Here is a 14819-nt window from a genome sequence, read left to right as displayed (position 1 = left end):
AGATATTTTATACCTACTTATTTTATGCATAAGTTATAAGTTTCTTAATAGGGACAAAAATCATAATTGTTCTCTTTTCTGATTTTTGATTGAACCATAAAGTATAAAAATAATCAATTTTCTGCAGGCACAGTGGTGTGAAAATGGCACAGCAGTGAAAGGGATAAAGTTCCATGAAACTTGACATTTCAACAACATAAAATGTTTCATTGTAGCAAATAAAACATTATTGCAATACACATTCATTATTTTCTTGCTACCTTTTGCTGTAAAATACATCTAAAAATTGTATTTGTTGCACTTCATCCCAGGGAGATTTGGGTTAATACTTTTAGGCAATTTATGTGAGCTTTTGTTTACTTAAAGGGACAGTCAAGTAGGGCATGTCATTTTAAACAACTTTCAAATTTACTTTTATCACCAATTTTGCTTTGTTCTCTTGGTATTCTTAGTTGAAAGGTAAACCTAGGAGCTTCATACGCTAATTTCTTAGACCTTGAAGGCCGCCTCTAATCTAAATGCATTTTGACAGTTTTTCACCACTAGAGGGTGTTAGTTCATGTGTTTCATATAGATAACATTGAGCTCATGCACATGAATTTACCGTGGAGTGAGCACTGGTTGGCTAAAATGAAAATCTGTCAAAACAACTGAGATAAGGGAGCAGTATGCAGAGGCTTAGATACAAGGTAATACAGAGGTAAAACACATATTATTAGGTGGCCAGCAACAAAGTTGCAGGACAACCTATTGTTATTGTTCGGATTATTATTAGGTGGCCAGCAACAAAGTTGCAGGACAACCTATTGTTATTGTTCGGATTATTATTATTATTATTATTATTATTATTATTATTATTTTTATTCCGCCAAGCTTTGTATTCAATTGCCCATAACTGCTTAACTGTTTTTGCAAAGCTCTTAAAATCAGGTATGCTGGTACAGCCTATTGCTGTGCTACATCTCATGCAAAATTGAACTCATATGTCACATGCTCTGGCAGCCATATTGCTTTTTGCGCCAAATTTCGACAAACGCTTAAAAATCTTTAGCTCTGGAACTGCTTATGTTACAACTTTGAAACTCGCTGTGCTTAGTGCTACTATGACCTGAAATTGCTATTGCTCAAGAGAAGTGCCTTGGTCACATGATGTGGCAGCCATCTTGCATTTTGCGAAAATATTCAAACATCTTCTTCTCTTAAACCGCTTAGTGCAATGACGCGCAATTTTGCACATATGCTCCTTGCAAGGTCCTCTACCAATTTTGTTCAAACTGCGATTTTTCCATAATCAACATGGCTGCTGTGAGACATTAACCTTTTAATCGCCATTTAATTGCGTAATTTTGCACTTTATACATTAGTTTTACAATATTTAACAATATTACAGTGTAATAGACACATGATTACACATATTCATAACCCTTAAAGACAATATTGCAGTTAAAATTCGCTTTGCGCAATCGCCTTCGTGAAATAAAACATTTGCAAATTTTCATGAAACTTCTGCAAATTGTAGAGGTCTATAGTGAGCATTAGTATGTGCAATTTGAAAGCAATACATTGCATAGCTTGGCGGCCATTTTGTTTCATATGCGCCATTTTTAAAAACTATAAAAATCTTCTTCTCCGAAATCGCTTATGGGACAGACTTGAAATTTTGTTTATAGAGTTATCTTATGACTAACATTCAGATTTGTTCAAGAGAAGTTAATACGTCATGTGGTTTGGCAGCCATTTTGAATTGTTCGAAATTGCTTAACGATATATTTAAATTAATAATAAAACAAAAACCGTTTTACAAAAATGCTTTATTTTTGCCATGTTTATTGACATCTATAGAGAGCACTATTGTGCGTAATATGGAGGCTGTATATCTTACGATCGGGCAGCCATCTTGGTTTACGCGAAAATTTCAAAAGTCTATTTTCTCTGCAACCGCTTATGTAAGAACTGTGAAATTTGCTGTACAGTCTTATATTGTGACCTAGATTCACAATTGCTCATTAGGAGAGAGTCAGTCACATGATGCGGCAGCAATATCGGTTTTATGTTTATCGTAATTATTTGTAATTCAATACTTCCTCTTTTGAGTCAATTACTCACAAAACACAAATTACTTATGCTAAACTCTTGAAATCAGGTATGGTGGTACAGCCTATTGCAATGCTACATCTCATGCAATATTGAACTCATAGGTCATAAGGTTACGCAGCCATTTAGTTTTTTGCGACAAATTTCGAGAACTGCTTAATAATCTTTAGCTCTGGAACTGCTTATGTTGCAACTTTGAAACTTGCTGTGCTTAGTGATGCTATGACCTAGATTTTCCATTGCTCCACAGAAGTGATTTAGTCACATGATGTAGCAACCATCTTGCATTTTGCGAAAATCTTTAAACATCTTCTTCTCTTAAACCGCTTAGTGCAATAAAGTGCAATTTTGCACGTATGCTCCTTGTAATGTCCTCTACCAACATTGTTAAACTTGCGATTTTTCCATAATCAACATGGCTGCTGTGAGACATTAACCTTTCTATCGCCATTTAATTGCATAATTTTGCACTTTATACATTAGTTTTACAATATTTAACAATATTACAGTGTAATAGACACATGATTACACATAGTCATAACCCTTAAAGACAATATTGCAGTTAAAATTCGCATTGCGCAGTCGCCTTCGTGAAATAAAACATTTGCAAATTTTCATGAAATTTCTGCAAATTGTAGAGGTCTATAGTGAGCATTAGTATGTGCAATTTGAAAGCCATACATTGCATAGCTTGGCGGCCATTTTGTTTCGTATGCGCCATTTTTACAAACTATAAAAATCTTCTTCTCCGAAACCGCTTATGGGACAGACTTGAAATTTTGTTTACAGAGTTATCTTATGACTAACATTTAGATTTGTTCAAGAGAAGTTGATACGTCATGTGGTTTGACAGCCATTTTGAATTGTTCAAAATTGCTTAACGATATATTTAAATTAATAATAAAACAAAAACCGTTTTACAAAAATGCTTTATTTTTGCCATGTTTATTGACATCTATAGTGAGCACTATTGTGCATAATATAGAGGATGTATATCTTACGATCGGGCAGCCATCTTGGTTTACGCGAAAATTTCGAAAGTCTATTTTCTCTGCAACCGCTTATGTTAGAACTGTGAAATTTGCTGTACAGTCTTATATTGTGACCTAGAGTCACAGTTGTTCATGTTGAAGGAATTAGTCACAAGCTGTGGCAGCCATATTGGTTTACGCAAACATTTTGAAACTGTGTTTTCTTTCCAACCTCTTATGTTAAAAACTGTGAAATTTGCTGTATAACCATATATTGTCACCTAGAGTTAAATTTGTTCATGTTGAAAGTATAGGTCATATGGTGTGGCAGCCATTTTAAAAAAACGCAAACATTTCGAAAATGTGTTTATTTTCCAAATGCTTATGTTAGAACTGTAAACAGTTGTTATATAGCTTTATTTTGTGACATAACTACTTATATGGCATTGCAAAAATAATGCGCTGGCCACCTCTATTGCTGCTTGCAGCTATATTTATTATTATTATTATTATTATTATTATTATTCTTTTTATTCCGCCAAGCTTTGTATTCAATTGCCCATAACTGCTTAACTGTTTTTGCAAAGCTCTTAAAATCAAGTATGCTGGTACAGCCTATTGCTGTGCTACATCTCATGCAAAATTGAACCCATAGGTCACATGCTCTGGCAGCCATATTGCTTTTTGCGACAAATTTCGACAAACGCTTAAAAATCTTTAGCTCTGGAACTGCTTATGTTACAACTTTTAAACTTGCTGTGCTTAGTGCTACTCTGACCTGAAATTGCTATTGCTCAAGAGAAGTGCCTTGGTCACATGATGTGGCAGCCATCTTGCATTTTGCGAAAATATTCAAACACCTTCTTCTCCTAAGCCGCTTAGTGCAATGACGCGCAATTTTTCACATATGCTCCTTGCAAGGTCCTCTACCAAGATTGTTAAAATTGCGATTTTTTCATAATCAACATGGCTGCTGTGAGACATTAACCTTTTTATCGCCATTTAATTGCGTAATTTTGCACTTTATACATTATTTTTACAATATTTAACAATATTACAGTGTAATAGACACATGATTACACATAGTCATAACCCTTAAAGACAATATTGCAGTTAAAATTCGCATTGCGCAGTTGCCTTTTGTGAAATAAAACATTTGCAAATTTTCATGAAACGTCTGCAAATTGTAGAGGTCTATAGTGAGCATTAGTATGTGCAATTTGAAAGCCATACATTGCATAGCTTGGTGGCCAATTTGTTTCGTATGCGTCATTTTTAAAAACTATTAAAATCTGCTTCTCCGAAACCGCTTATGGGACAGACTTGAAATTTTGTTTATAGAGTTATCTTATGACTAACATTCAGATTTGTTCAAGAGAAGTTGATACGTCATGTCGTTTGGCAGCCATTTTGAATTGTTCAAAATTGCTTAACGATATATTTAAATTCATAATAAAACAAAAACCGTCTTACAAAAATGCTTTATTTTTGCCATGTTTATTGACATCTATAGTGAGCACTATTGTGCACAATATAGAGGCTGTATATCTTACAATCGGGCAGCCATCTTGGTTTATGCGAAAATTTCAAAAGTCTATTTTCTCTGCAACCGCTTATGTAAGAACTGTGAAATTTGCTGTACAGTCTTATATTGTGACCTAGATACACAGTTGTTCATGTTGAAAGAATTAGTCACAAGCTGTGGCAGCCATATTGGTTTACGCAAAAGTTTTGAAACCATGTTTTCTTTCCAACCGCTTATGTTAAAACTGTGAAATTTGCTGTATAACCATATATTGTCACCTAGAGTTACATTTGTTCATGTTGAAAGTATAGGTCATATGGTGTGGCAGCCATTTTAAAAAAACGCAAACATTTTGAAAATGTGTTTTTTTTCCAAATGCTTATGTTAGAACTGTAAACAGTTGTTATATAGCTTTATTTTGTGACATAACTACTTTATGGCATTGCAAAAATAATGCACTGGCCACCTCTATTGCTGCTTGCAGCTATATTTATTATTATTATTATTCTTTTTATTCCGCCAAGCTTTGTATTCAATTGCCCATAACTGCTTAACTGTTTTTGCAAAGCTCTTAAAATCAGGTATGTTGGTACAGCCTATTGCTGTGCTACATCTCATGCAAAATTGAACTCATAGGTAACATGCTCTGGCAGCCATATTGCTTTTTGCGCCAAATTTTGACAACCGCTTAAAAATCTTTAGCTCTGGAACTGCTTATGTTACAACTTTGAAACTCGCTGTGCTTAGTGCTACTATGACCTAAAATTGCTATTGCTCAAGAGAAGTGCCTTGGTCACATGATGTAGCAGCCATCTTGCATTTTGCGAAAATATTCAAACATCTTCTTCTCTTAAACCGCTTAGTGCAATGACGCGCAATTTTGCACATATGCTCCTTGCAAGGTCCTCTACCAAGTTTGTTCAAACTGCGATTTTTCAATAATCAACATGGCTGCTGTTAGACATTAACCTTTTTATCGCCATTTAATTGCGTAATTTTGCACTTTATACATTAGTTTTACAATATTTAACAATATTACAGTGTAATAGACACATGATTACACATAGTCATAACCCTTAAAGACAATATTGCAGTTAAAATTCGCATTGCGCAATCGCCTTCGTGAAATAAAACATTTGCAAATTTTCATGAAACTTCTGCAAATTGTAGAGGTCTATAGTGAGCATTAGTATGTGCAATTTGAAAGCCATACATTGCATAGCTTGGCTGCCATTTTGTTTCGTATGCGCCATTTTTAAAAACGATAAAAATCTTCTTCTCAGAAACCGCTTATGGGACAGACTTGAAATTTTGTTTATAGAGTTATCTTATGACTAACATTCAGATTTGTGCAAGAGAAGTTGATACGTCATGTGGTTTGGCAGCCATTTTGAATTGTTCAAAATTGCTTAACGATATATTTAAATTAATAATAAAACAAAAACCGTTTTACAAAAATGCTTTATTTTTGCTATGTTTATTGACATCTATAGTGAGCACTATTGTGCGTAATATGGAGGCTGTATATCTTACGTTCGGGCAGCCATCTTGGTTTACGCGAAAATTTTGAAAGTCTATTTTCTCTGCAACCGCTTATGTAAGAACTGTGAAATTTGCTGTACAGTCTTATATTGTGACCTAGATTCATAATTTCTCATTAGAAGAGAATCAGTCACATGATGCGGCAGCAATATCGGTTTTATGTTTATCGTAATTATTTGTAATTCAATACTTCCTCTTTTGAGTCAATTGCTCACAAAACACAAATTACTTATGCTAAACTCTTTAAATCAGGTATGCTGATACAGCCTATTGCTCTGCTACATCTCATGCAATATTGAACTCATAGGTCATAAGGTTACGCAGCCATATTGTTTTTTGCGACAAATTTTGAGAACTGCTTAATAATCTTTAGCTCTGGAACTGCTTATGTTGCAACTTTGAAACTTGCTGTGCTTAGTGCTACTGTGACCTAGATTTGCCATTGCTCAACAAAAGTGCCTTGGTCACATGATGTAGCAGCCATCTTGCATTTTGCAAAAATCTTTAAACATCTTCTTCTCTTAAACCGCTTAGTGCAATAAAGCACAATTTTGCATGTATGCTCCTTGCAAGGTCCTCTACCAAGATTGTTACAATTGCGATTTTTCCATAATCAACATGGCTGCTGTGGGACATTAACCTTTTTATCCCTATTTAATTGCGTAATTTTGCACTTTATACATTAGTTTTACAATATTTAACAATATTACAGTGTACTAGACACATGATTACACATAGTCATAACCCTTAAAGACAATATTGCAGTTAAAATTTGCATTGCGCAGTCGCCTTCGTGAAATAAAACATTTGCAAATTTTCATGAAACTTCTGCAAATTGTAGAGGTCTATAGTGAGCATTAGTATGTGCAATTTGAAAGCCGTACATTGCATAGCTTGGCAGCCATTTTGGTTCGTATGCGCCTTTTTTAAAAACTATAAAAATCTTCTTCTCCGAAACCGCTTATGGGACAGACTTGAAATTTTGTTTATAGATTTATCTTATGACTAACATTCAGATTTGTTCAAGAGAAGTTGATACATCATGTGGTTTGGCAGCCATTTTGAATTGTAAAGCTGTGAAATTTGCTGTATAACCATATATTGTCACCTAGAGGTACATTTGTTCATGTTGAAAGTATAGGTCATATGGTGTGGCAGCCATTTTAAAAAACGCAAACATTTCGAAAATGTGTTTTTTTTCCAAATGCTTATGTTAGAACTGTAAACAGTTGTTGTATAGCTTTATTTTGTGACATAACTACTTATATGGCATTGCAAAAATGATGCGCTGGCCACCTCTATTGCTGCTTGCAGCTATATTTATAACTGTGTTGGTTATGCAAAACTGGGAATGGGTAATTAAGGGATTATCTATCTTTTAACACAATGACAATTCTGGTGTTGACTATCCCTTTAAAGCCCCCTAAGATTCTCAGCAGTCACATGTTTGTAAAAGGTGGATTATCAGTTTTGCATCATCAATCATTATAGCAGAATCATTCTTTGCAATAGTAAATAAGTTGAATCAGTGCTAAACCACCTTAAAGGGACAGTAAAGTCAAAATGAAACTTGCATGATTTGGATAGAGCATGCAGTTTTAAACAACTTTCCAATTTACTTCTATTATCAAATTTGTTTTTGTCCTCTTTTAATCTTTTGTTGAAGAGTAAAACTAGGTAGGTTTAAAAGGAGTGTGCATGTGTCTTTAGTACTCTATGGCAGCCGTGTTCTGCAACATTATTTGTAGCTTTGATATACAATATTGCAAAACACTGCTGCCATAGAGTATTAAAGACACGTGCACACTCCTGAGCTCTTAGGAGCCCACCTAGTTTTACTCTTCAATAAAAGTTACCAAGAGGGGGGACTTCCTGTTGGAGGCGGGGCATGCAGGTATCTGCAGGTAGCTGCAGGTGTTGTGAAGCTCCGTGCCTTGAGAGAGGCCTAAAGTCATCACCAACATATGCTTTGTTTCCCTTGGCCATGCACAGGCTTGGGAGTAAGGATTTCGATCCAGCATGGGAAGTTAAAGTTGCAGCCTAGATATGCACGGTGGCTGGTGCACACCATTTCTATAGAGGCTTCTAAGTACTGGAATAAAACTCCTTTAGATAAAGCCCTCTTATTATGCCCAGGACTTTACGTTGACGATTACTAGTCTCCTTACCTACTGCATCTGTGTTTTAAAACCCTAACTGTTACGGGACTTGCTCATACAGGTGCAGACCCCTGGAAAAACTATCTACACGCTGAGCTATATCAAATGGAGGGAGAGCTTACTCACCTGGTTGAGACTTGTGATTGCTCTGGCAGCGGCTCCCGCTGTCCCCTAGCGGGTTTTGGCCCGTTCGTTGAAAGACCTGAGCTGTGTGAGCCCACCTGGAAGTTCCAAGTGACAGAGTCCCTCTCCCTGGCTAGAGAGTGGATCGAAGGCAGCTGTGAGATCACCACGGAAAGTCTGAGCCCCCTGGTTGGGCAAACGGCCAAGATGATCCCGCCTCCCCCTGCGTGAGACGACGGGGGTGTTGCTATATACCGGTCCTGACCGCTGCCTGTCCAGGTTCTCCTGTTTTGCGGCCCGCTACAAATGGTGAAGAGGGGTCGGTGTGACCGACTGAATTGTTGCTCTCCCTGACGTGGGCGGGCTTATCCACCGCACAACCGACTCCCTACCCTGGCCGCAACCGCGGTCTCCCTCAGTGAAACGTAAGCGGGGAAGATCGAAGTGACAAGGCACTCGGTGAACGGTTAGACACCTGCAGCGAGGTATCGTATCCTGATTTGTTTAATGGTGTCCTGCAGGGGAGCAAAGTACCTTGACTCTGCGTAACGTTGTTGCACAGACTGCTTAAGTATTTTTGTTGGATATAATATACAACGCATTGGTCCCCCTGGCAGATGCATTGACTGAATTAATAACTCATGCTGACTGAGCAATTGGCTGCGGTGGCAGTAAAGGCAATAGTGGGACTTATTATGTGGTCTCAATAAATTTAACCTGAGGACTTAATATGGGGAAATTATTACCCTCAGTTATGCGTATAACCTATTTTGTGTATGCTATACTGTTATAAGGCCCTTTTCCTTTCCAGGCTTTATTTCTGAGATTCTTGCACCTCTGAATGTTAGATTAAGAGGGTACAACGACTGCAGAAGGTCTTCTGGTAATTAAGCATAGTGGCTAGATTATGCAGAAATTTCTTCCTGGCATTTAGCACCTGTAAGAGATTACCAAGGCTGAGTTTTATACACCTTAGTTAAGTAATATAGATAGGTATTATGTCATATTGATGTGGTTAAGATAAAATACTAACTGCTTTGGATAAAAGTTTTCCTTAAATCAATAGTACTGAACTATAGGATTTTGAACCCTATGTCTATCTAATTAAGGGTATAACTGTCCATTACTGTAGATGCACATACACAAGTTATTTTGGGTAATTTGTACTGTGTTGCTTTAGGATAAGAAGTTGCCTACCTATATATACACCCATCTATTCACATTTATCTATTTAAAAGTATTGTGCTACTAGCTTTAACCCCACACACGTTAGAAAGGGTTTTGAAGCAAGGAATAGCCCTCTTTCTCACTTTAGATTAAATTGTGGTCCAAGGAATTTAAGGAATAGAATGGACACCTGACATAAAATAATATTTCTGCTGGAACATAAGACACTATGCCATATATGTTGTGCTAAATATTAAGATATCAGGTGCTGTTTTTTTTATTTTTTTTATTTATAGCGCTGAATTATAATACTTCGAACACTAGCTTTATTAATTAAGCCAACAGTTATCTATCTTGGTAGGTTTATATGCACAAGCTATCTGGATAATTCTTTACTGTGTTGCTGTATGTTAAGAAATTATTTATCTCTACCTATATTTATTCATTTATAATTATCTATTTAAAAGCACTGTTACCAGTATTAACCTCACGTTACAACACACATTAGAAATTATTTTGAAGTAAGGAATAACTTTTTAAACTTTTTTTTCTTCACACTTTAGATAAAGGTAAAGTTTGATCTAACTACTAGAAGGGATACTTGGGGTTAAAACACTATCACTTTGGGAGCATAAATTGTTTCAACAAATTAGAAAAGTTAACACTTTTTCTTCTCTGTACACAATTATACCTTCTGTAGAATATAGGAGGTCCTACACAAAGTATACTATTTGGAGATAGTTTGTCAGAGTATTATAGGGTTTTTTTCTTTGTTTTTTTTCCTCTAAGATATATAGTTAACATCTGTCACGATACAGACACATATCAGTTAGCCCCTGTCCATGGACAAATATATGCAGCAAAGGAGTTCTCCCTCCAATATGGCTCCTAAAACAAGAGAAAAAAAAGGGAGCAGCAGGAATTTGGATACTAGCATTGTTTCCCCCTTGGAAAAAAGTGCCTCCATTCCCTCTCCTAACAATATGATAGAATTTGCAGCGGAAGTGGCTAAAATTCTGACACCTCAGTTTGATATGATCAAACAGGAGATCAGAAATGAGATATCAAACCTCACCTTGGAGGTCAGACAATTTTCATCTAGATTAGATGAAATTGAGAACCGGATCTCAGACCTGGAAGACAGATTCAATGTTGCTGATCCTACAATGGATACTCATAGTAAAACTATCACTTCTTTGCAAGCTAAGATTGAGGATCTCGAGGATCGATCGAGACGTAATAATCTTAAAGTGATTGGTCTGCCCGAGTCCCCGGAGTTCCAAGACCTAATGAATTTTGTCACCATTACATTACCACAAGCCCTGCAGATCCCAGCTCCTGCTGCTCCCTTTCTGATAGAAAGGGTACATAGGATAGGCCAACGACGTGAATCTAGCGAGGTCTTGAGACCCAGGCCAGTAATTTTTAAATTTGTGAACTTTCAAGACAAATTACTATTCCTCAAACATTACAGGAAATGTAGTCCTCTTTCCATAGGCCCTCATAAGTTACTATTGTTTCAGGATTTCTCTTCGGAAACACTTACCAAGAGAAGAGATATGTCTTTTTTTATGGGAGACTACAGAAAGAAAATTACAATATCAGATTAATTTACCCCGCAAAGTTAATTGTGCAGAAAGATGGTAACACACATACACTCAACAATGTTATGGAGGCTGAGGCTTTTTGCAGGGAAGCAGGGGTCCCATGAACGCGTATCTAATTTACTAAGAGAGGTTTTATGTTCACAGAACTAGAATATCTAGTTGCTTAGAGGTAGCTAGCCGGTTAATATGGTATCTGAAATCAGGTATATGGTAGTTACAGAAATGGTGTGTGTAGGTTCTGTGGGGGGGGGGTGTTTATGTGGGGGTTGTGCTGTGTTCCCTTTTTTTTTTTTTTGCTCTCTTTCCTCTTCTCCGCCGCCTGCTTCTCCCCGCTCCCTGTCTGTCCCTCCTTGCGTACCATTGTTAGAGCTGGCCCCCTGGGTTCCCCTAAGGGGGAGGTTATGGGGAGTACTCTCTTTGACATCCGGGGTCGTCAAAATAAATAAGTGTTGATGGCGTATAACCTTAAGCTATTGTCTTGGAATATAGGGGGCATTAATTCACCCATCAAAAGAAAAACCGTAATAAAACACCTGGGGAAATTTAACCCCGACATAGTTCTCCTACAGGAACTACACCTTAGCGTTAGCGAAATTTCCAAACTTAAATCTAAATGGGTGGGGGAAGTTGTGGCGGCTCCATTTACCTCAAGGAAGAGGGGGGTCGCAATTCTATTGAATCGAAAACTAGATTATCGAATAGTTAACATTGAACCCGATCCTGAAGGGAGAGTTCTAATACTGGAATTGGAAATCAATAATATTAGATATATACTTTGTAACATATACGGACCTAATCAAATTGACCATAATTTTTGGTCAGCTCTTTCCGTTAAATTACATAGATTTATAGGGCTCAATTTAATTATCGCAGGAGATTTTAACCTGGTTGCAGACCCCTTTTTGGATAACTCTAATATGAGGGCGCTAAACAGCAGAAGCAGAAAAGTCCGGATCTTTCAGAAGTTATGCTCACATCTGGGTATGGTCGATCTATGGCGAGTGCAGAACCCAGATGCTCGTACATTCACGTGTGTATCCCAGGTTCAACACTCTTTCTCTCGGCTTGACTATTTTCTGATATCAGAATCAATGCTTGCTAGGAATTGGGCCACTAGAATTGAAGACATAACTATTTCTGATCATGCTCGGCCTGGTAAGAATTATATTTCTTTTCCCAGATATCTAAGTAGTAATATCAAATTTCAGAACCACTTACGTCTGAAATGGGCAGAATACCTCAAGAATAACGGTAATTACATAGACAAGATCGAGACATTCTGGGAGGCCTCTAAGGCCGTACTACGCGGAGAGATTAAATCTTACACACTCTATTGGACAAAAAAACGCAGTTTATTGGCTAGACAATTAGCCAATCGGGTCAAGAACACATATAGAGCCTATATTACCAGGCATACTAGAGAATGTTGGGAGGAATATATTGCAGCTAAGACACTGCGGGATACACACATAAAACAGACCAGTGCCCAGGAAGAACTTAGAATGAAAGCCAGATATGGGGGGTTCACAGGTAGATCAGCAAAGTTTCTAGCGAAGCTAATTAAACCTTCAGCTAGACACGCAATTGCTGCTATCAAACAAGGATCCACGAGATTTACGAGGCACACAGATATAGAAAAAGTATTCTTTGACTTCTTCCAGGATTTATATAAACAAGTCCCTCCTAATCCAGATAAGAAAGAGGCATTTTGGGGAAAGATTAAAGTACCGCGTTTATCCATAGAAGCTAGGGATAGCATTAATATGCCCATTACTGAAGAAGAAATATTATGGGCAATTAAAAATGCAAAACTTAATAAAGCACCTGGTCCAGATGCCCTCCCCATCGAATATTATAGAATTCTACAATCTCAGGTGTTACCTATACTTACTAAGTTATTTAATCTTTACTTCTCTGAGAATACAAGGTGCTCTGCCTCCTTCTCAGCTGCAAATATCTCTCTGATATTAAAAAAGGGGAAAGATCCCGAGTTACCAAGCTCCTACAGACCTATTTCGGTCTTAAATACCGACTATAAGCTGCTCGCGTCTATTGTAGCCTCACGATTGAAACCTCACATGGGCGATTTAGTCCATGAGAATCAATCTGGTTTTATGCCTGGACGTAAGCCGGTAAGGAATACGAGGAAACTGTTAATCCTGATGGAATCCTTCTGGAATAAATATAAGGCTATGGAGTCTCACGAAAGTATAGATAAGGCTATCTTAACGGTCAACGCGGAAAAGGCTTTCGATAGGGTCAGTTGGGACCATTTGTTTGGTGCTTTAGATCAATTTGGGTTCTCGGGTTCGTTTAATAACTATATACGTTTAATCTATAGTACTCCCTCTTCCGCGGTAATTATCAATAATACATCTACTAATCGATTTAACCTATTCAGAGGGACCAGACAAGGTTGCCCACTCTCCCCCTTCTTGTTTAATCTTAGCGTAGAACCTCTGGCTATACGATTACGTCAAGAGCTTAATGGGATTTCATTTGCAGGTGAGAAGCTGGTTCTTCTCCTCTATGCGGATGATCTTCTTCTATTTCTATCTAATCTTAAAGTGTCATTACCCGTTTTACAGAGTATTACCCAAGAGTTTGGTGAAATCTCAGGGTTCAAGATCAATACTTCTAAGTCGGAATTAATGTGGATATACAAAAACCCCTCACTGCAGGTGAACCATCCCTTTCGAGAGGTCCTCCAGATTACATATCTTGGCTTAAGACTATCCAGAAACCCGGAAGAATGGTATAGCTTAAATCATAGGATGGTGATGGACTCCTGTAAAAGGGAGCTGGAGGAATGGACCAGGTTACCGATTTCATTAACTGCACGGGCGACTCTGATTAAATCAGTCATCTTCCCAAAGCTTCTCTACATCTTACAAAATATCCCATGGTTCTTGCATAAAAAAGATATTACTATATACAATAAGGCTTGTGTTACAGAAGCATTAGTTATTTTGTTGTGAAGAAACTTATTTCCCAGCAGCAATGCCTGAACCAGCCAAGCCAGCGCCTAAGAAGGGCTCCAAGAAAACTGTAACAAGTATCATTTCATAAAGGGTTAACTCTGTTCAGTTTTGAGAAAACTATTTTCTGAGGCAGGTTTCCTAGCATATTGTGTACTGTAATTAAGTTTGTGATAAGCATTCACTGCTAGGTGATAAGAAGGACTCAATTGTTTTCTTGTGTGTACTTGTTATCTGCGGTGGCCTGTCCAAGGGCTTTGTCTAAATGTGTGATGGGGGATTTTATGCTTCCCCCCCTGGGAGTGCCCTGTGTGCATGTAACCTAAATAAAAAGCAGGCTGGGCATCCCAGTCCTCAGTTCTTGGTTGTCCCTCAATCGCAGCGTTGACTCGTTTTTGTGGGCAGAAGGGTATCCTAGCTGTACTACAGCTAAGGGGGATTATTCTACATTTGCGAGACTCATATAGAATACTATGGAAAGCAGTTTCTCCCCTCTTCAGCAATAGGAATCCAGGCTACTAAGCGGTCCATCTCTCAGCGAGACTAAGGGTAACCGTAACATTTGGCGGCAGCGGTGGGATTTTTCCTGGATTTCCTAGGAGAGGTACAGAACGGATGGAGAGCGCTTACGAAAAATTGAAGCGTACAACCCT

The sequence above is a fragment of the Bombina bombina genome, chromosome 7, assembly GCF_027579735.1.
Source record: "Bombina bombina isolate aBomBom1 chromosome 7, aBomBom1.pri, whole genome shotgun sequence".
Taxonomy (NCBI): Eukaryota; Metazoa; Chordata; class Amphibia; order Anura; family Bombinatoridae; genus Bombina; species Bombina bombina.
This window is presented reverse-complemented; position numbering follows the sequence as displayed.